The 6,146-nt window shown below is 46.1% G+C and overlaps 1 pseudogene; it reads left to right on the top strand.

The window, feature by feature from the left end:
• The first annotated feature begins 1,246 nt into the window (after positions 1-1,246).
• LOC105715457 (large ribosomal subunit protein uL24-like) lies at positions 1,247-1,723 on the top strand (annotated as a pseudogene).
• Positions 1,724-6,146: the final 4,423 nt, after the last annotated feature.

Here is a 6,146-nt window from a genome sequence, read left to right as displayed (position 1 = left end):
TGGGAAGTGAAGGTTGCAGTGAGCTAAGACTGCACCCCTGTACTCCAGCCTGGGGGACAGAGTGAGACTCTGTATCAAAAAAAAAAAAAAAAGAAGAAGAACAGAAGCCCAGACTATAAAGGAAATAATTGATAAATTCAACCACATTTTAAAAAGAGAGAGTAAAAAGATAACATTAGGAAAAGATATTTGGAACATATTTAAATAACAAAGGATTAGTATAGAGAATATATAAAGTGTCCCTACAAACCAAAAAGAAAAAGCGAAAATAAATAATAAACATGAGCAAAAGCCTTGAGAAAGCCTTTCAAAGGAGAGGAAATACAAGTGGCTCATTAGCAATCACAGAAATGGAAATTAAAACCTGGATGAGGCCAGGTATGGTGGCTCATACCTGTAATCCTAGCACTTTGGGAGGCCCAGGTAGGAGGATCTCTTTGAGGCCAGGAGTTTGAGACCAATCTGGGTAACACAGTGAGACCGCATTTCTACAAAAAATAAAACAAACTAACCAGCTTCAGTAACATTATCCTATAGTCACAGCTACTTGGGAGGCTGAGGCAGGATTGCTTGTGCCCAGGAGTTCAAGGCTGCAATGAGCTATGATTATGCCACTGTACTCCAGTGTGGGTGACACAGACCCTGTCTCAAAAAAAAAAAAAAAAAATCCTTGATGAGATACTCTTCCACACTTACCGACTACAATCAGAAAGCCAGACAAGGCCAGATCCTGAAGGAACAAGAACAGGATGTGGAGCAACAGAACTGCTATCCACCACCGAGAGTAGAATAAACAGGTTAAACCACTTTGGAAAAGAGCCCCAGCTTAGCTAATAAAGACAAACATGCACATGTTCTTCTACCCAGCAATTCCACTCCTATGTTATTTATGTACTCTAGAAAAACTCCTGCCCAAGGGTACCAGAAGGTATGCACAGATGTTCATGACAAGATTGTTTGGCAGGGCCAGGACCAGAAGGAGGAAGAACGGCTCCTAGGGCACAAAACTTAAGGTGGTACTCCCCTGATCCCCTGCAGGACTGTTGTATGTTCATGTGGTCTCTAACATTGCACACTCAGTGTTGACAGCAGGCTGAAAGATAGCCCTTCAAAAGCTACGTCTGTGTCCCCAAACCTGCACATGTGACCTTATTTGGAAAAAGGGTCTTTGGAGATGTGATGAAGTTAAAGATCTGAAGATGAGCTCTTCCCTTTTGAGGCCATTACTGAGACAGGAGTGGTCAAAATGAAGTTCAATCCCTTTGTGACTTCCGACCAAAGCAAGAATCGCAAAAGGCATTTCAATGTACTTTCCCACATTCGCAGGCAGATTATGTCTGCCCCTCTTTCCAAAGAGCTGAGACAGAAGTACAGCGTGCAATCCATGCCCATCTGAAGGGATGATGAAGTTCAGGTTGCACGAGGACACTATAAAGATCAACAAATTGGCAAAGTAGCCCAGGTTTACAGGAAGACATATGTTATCTACACTGAACAGGTGCAGCGGGAAGAGGCTAATGGCACAACTGTCCACATAGGCATTCACCCCAGCAAGGTGGTTATCACCAGGCTAAAACCAAACAAAGACCGCAAAAAGATCCTTGAACGGAAAGTCAAATCTCACCAAGTAGGAAAGGAAAAGGGCAAATACAAGGGAGAAACAATTGAGAGCATACAGGAACAAAGCGATCTTATTTATATACAAGCTTTCATTCAAACTTGAAACCAAAAAAAAAGATCTGAAGATGAAATTATTCTGGATAACCTGGTTGGGTCCTATATTCAATGACAAGTGTCGTTAGAAGAGACATACAGAAGAGGGACACAGGGAGAAGAGGGGAAGGTCACGTGAAGGCCAAGGCAGAGGTTGGAGCCCATAAGCCATGGGCCAAGGACACTTGGAGCCACCAGAAGCTAGAAGAGGCAAGCAAAAGAGTCTTGCTAGAGCCTTTGAAGGAGTATGGCCCTGCCAACACCTTGATTACAGACTTCCGGCGTCCAGAACTGTGAGAAGAAACATTCCTGTTGTTTTAAGCCACCAAGTTAGCAGTAATTTGTTACGGTGGCTCTAGGAAAAAAATATGATGTCCCTCTTGCCTTACCCTAGTCCCAGGCCTGTTGCTCAGGATAGTGAAAAAATGAAACAACCCTAATGTCCATCAACAGTGGAATACATGAATAAATTGTGGTGCTATCTCACAATGGAATATTTTAGAAGAATGAATGAACTGCAGCTACCTAGATCAGTTTGGATGGGTCTCAAAAACAATGTTGAGTGAAAGAAGCAAATCAGAGAAAACCACAGTGTATGATTCCATGTATGCATTTCAAAAATGAGTAAAAGGACACAATGTATTGTTTAGATTTGCACGCACAAATGGTAAAACTATAAAGAAAGCAAGTGATTTATTAACAAAAACAGTGGGTGCTTCTGGGAGGGAGGAACATTTTCTCAGAGAGGCACTCAGGGCTTGTAAGGCTGCAGTGTTCGAGCTGGCTACTGGGTGCCATGGTAGTTCTTGTATTATTCCTCTTTACATTCTATATCTCACATTTAAGATACTTTTTGATATCTTCAATATAGCTTGTAATGAAAATTAATTAACAAAGTATAGGCTGTGGAAATTAACATGGGTGGTATGGTATGCTAAGTGTCTCTTCTTAGATGAAAGATCTCATAAGGTTTGGGCTAGTTAGATTATAAGTCAGCCTGTCAATCAGTCATCTAACATGTATGCACCAAGCTCTGATACAGTGTGAGGCTCTGGGTTCCATAACAAGGTAACACATTTGTAGGGAAATATAGTGAGAGCAGAGATGAGAGAGCCCACACAATGATTTTATTTGCAAAATTAACTTTTAAATCTAGAAATGTGTTTAAGGGCCATGACTTACAACATTTTCTGTTACTGTCTTTTTGTTTTTTTGTTTTTGTTTTTGATACAAAGTCTCACTCTGTTACCCAAGCTGGAGTGCAGTGATATGATCTCGGCTCACCGCAACCTCCACCTCCTGGATTCAAGTGATTCTCCTGCCTCAGCCTCCTCAGTAGCTGGGACTGCAGGCATGCGCCACCATGCTTGGCTAACTTTTTAGTAAAGACAGGGTGTCATTACGTTGGCCAGGCTGGTCTTGAACTCCTGACCTCGTGATCCACCTGCCTTGGCATCCCAATGTGCTGGGATTACAGGTGTGAACCACCATGCTCGGCCTTACTCAAAGTCATAGCTTTCCAGGATTGGTAAATGAAAACAGTTCACAGATGGGAGCTGGAACACATGCATTCCAAAACCCTGTAGAATAACATGAAGGGATTTTTTTTTAAAGACGAAAACCCAGAAGGACAAAGTGAACAGAAGAGATGGCAGCCAAAAAATAAGGAAAAAAACATAAACCAAAAAAAAAAACAACCCAACAACAACAAAAAGCAGACCTCACAAAGCTGGCTCCTAATGCAGCAGCGGGAACGCTGAGCAGCAATGTGATTTGCACTGCAGAACCCTGCAGAGGACTCGGGGATCTACAGCAACAAGGATCTCTCACAGTGGAGTTCTGGTGGAGCTTCCGGCCGGAGAACTGGCTGTCAGAAGCCAGACTGCACTCACCATGCAGTCGGGTTGCTGCCTCTCCCACAAAGCTGCCAGAGACAGGAGGTTTATTCTCTGAAGAAGGAACATCAGAGGGTCAACAAGCAGCACAGGTGACCATAGGGGGATTCAGTTCACAGACTGTGTGCTGAGACAGCCTCCAGCCCTTTGCCTTCATCTGTCCGCAGAAGTGGACAGCCAGGCGTCGACCTTCCAGGTGGGAAACTGGAGGATTTTTATGCTTTGAGACATGGAGGAGGCAAAAGAATCAGCTTTTGTGCCTTCCAAACCTGAAATAAAAACCGGAGTGTCCCTGAGATGCAGTTTCCACACAGAATGGAGTGGCTTCTGGGGTATTGGAAGGCCAGGAGTGAAGAGCTCAGATGATCTGCAGCCTTGCCCAGAATAGGGGGTGCCCAGGCACCGCTAACCTGTCTCAAAAGGCTTCTCTCAGGCTGTGGGCGCTGCCACTCAGGGTCACAGATCCGCCTGAGTGGTCGGCTCCAGAAGTCAGAAAAGGCCCCAAGTGACTTAGTGTGACTTAAGACCTCACGACAGAGACCCCCTCATGAGTCAGAAAAAAAAAGCAGAAATACTCATTAGAAACCCAAGAGAAATTTTGAAAAGATCCAACCCCCGCCCCACCGACCGCCCCCTGCTCCCTGCTCCAAACCCATTGTCATCGGCTCAAGCCACAAAGCCTTCCGTCCCTGGGGAGCCCCAAGTGCCCTTCTTCCCTGCGGGTACCACACAGTCTGGACAAGAAAGCATTCCTTTCGGTGGGGCAAGGAGGAAGTGGGCCCAGCCCTGCCAGGCAGGAGGGGAAGAAGGATTCCATTCCCATTGTTCTTGCTCAGACTGCTTCACAATGGGCGAAGGAGCAGGAGGAGGGGGGGTCTGGGGGCCTGTCTGACCAGCTGGAGCAGCAGAAGGGGGCCTTCCCACCTCCCTCCTGGGCTCCAGTGTTTTCTCCCTCTCTTCCTCCCTCCTCTGGATCTCCCACACCCTCTTCCTCTTCCCCTTACCCCCACCCGCGCCCCCAACAGTATCTTCAGTATGCAGGAAGCTCAGGGCCCAGGGGCCCCGCCCTGATGCCTGTCACCTGTCACCAGCCGCTACTTGCCCTGTGGAGCTCTGCGGCATTCCTTCTAGCACATCTATAGCTATGATCCACAGAGTTAAAATCTGAACACATTTCCAGCCGTGCAGAGCCCACCCCATGATTCCCAGGGCCACAGCCACACTGAGTGGAGTTCAATGACCAAAATCAACTTCTTCCATTGTGGTCATCACCCACACACACTCACAGGCTAGGAGTGTGATGGCTGAGGTCAGGTGATAAGTGACCAATAATAACCACTTCTTTCACTGCTTTTAACAAATACATGCCAGGCACTGTTCTAGGTACTAGGGATACAGCAGTGAACTAAACAAAAATTTCTCTCTTTAAGTAGCTTATGTTCTAGCAGGTAGATCTTTCCTTGTTTCTCTGCTCTCACCTGTGTGTCAGGTTCATGTGGCAATAAAATGCCTCCTTGGCAGGGGTGTGCAGGAGTAGGTTTCTTTTTTTCTTTTTTTTCTTTTTTTTTTTTTTTTGAGACAGGCTTTAGCTCTTCTTGCTCAGGCTGGAGTGCAATGGTGCGATCTTGGCTCACTGAAACTTCTGCCTCCCAAGTTCAAGCGATTCTCCTGCCTCAGCCTCCTGAGTAGCTGGGACTACAGTTATGCACCACCACGTCTGGCTAATTTTAGACTTTTAGGAGAGACAGGGTTTCTCCATGTTGCTCAGGTTGGTCTTGAACTCCCAACCTCAGGTGATTCGCTCACCTTGGTCTCCCAAAGTGCTGGGATTACAGGAATGAGCCACCACGCCTGGCCAGGAGCACCTCAAGGTCTGCTTCTAACCATTTGCAAACTGTATGACCTTAGGAGAACCTTCCTCTCTTCCCCTCCCCTCCCCTCCCCTCCCCTCCCCTCCCCTCGCCTTTCCTCTCTTTCTGAGCAAGGGTCTTATTCTGTCACCCAGGCTGGAGTGTAGTGGTGTGATCATAGCTCACTGTAACCTTAAATTATTGGGCTCAATCAATCCTCTTGCTTCAGCCTCCTGAGTAGCTGGACCTACAGGTGCATGCCACCATACCTGGCTAATTTTATTTATTTTGGCAGAGATAGGGTCTTGCAGTGTTGCCCAGCCTGGTCTTGAACTCCTGGCCTCAAGAGATCTGCCCGCCTCAGCCTCCCGAAGTGCTAGGATTACAGACATGAGCTATCGTGTCCAGCCAGGGGAATTTTTCTTAGTTTTCTAAGTCTCAGTGTCCTCATCGGTAAGGCAGGGTTTATTACTGAAATAAACATTATTGTTAAGGGTGATGGTAGTAAATTCCCACAGAGGGTAAGGGCCCAGTGAGAAGATATGTGTCAAGGGCATCTTGAGTGCTACGCATGTAATATATACATGCTTAATAAACATTAGGTATCATCATGAGGTCACTCCTCCTGGAGGAAGCTATCCATAGGAGAGAATTTTCACCCTGGTTTACTATGTACTTGCAAAAGTCC

The sequence above is a fragment of the Aotus nancymaae genome, unplaced genomic scaffold (assembly GCF_030222135.1).
Source record: "Aotus nancymaae isolate 86718 unplaced genomic scaffold, 86718_ANA_hifiasm-v0.15.2.pri h1tg000064l_1, whole genome shotgun sequence".
Classification (NCBI taxonomy): domain Eukaryota; kingdom Metazoa; phylum Chordata; class Mammalia; order Primates; family Aotidae; genus Aotus; species Aotus nancymaae.
This window is presented reverse-complemented; position numbering and strand designations above follow the sequence as displayed.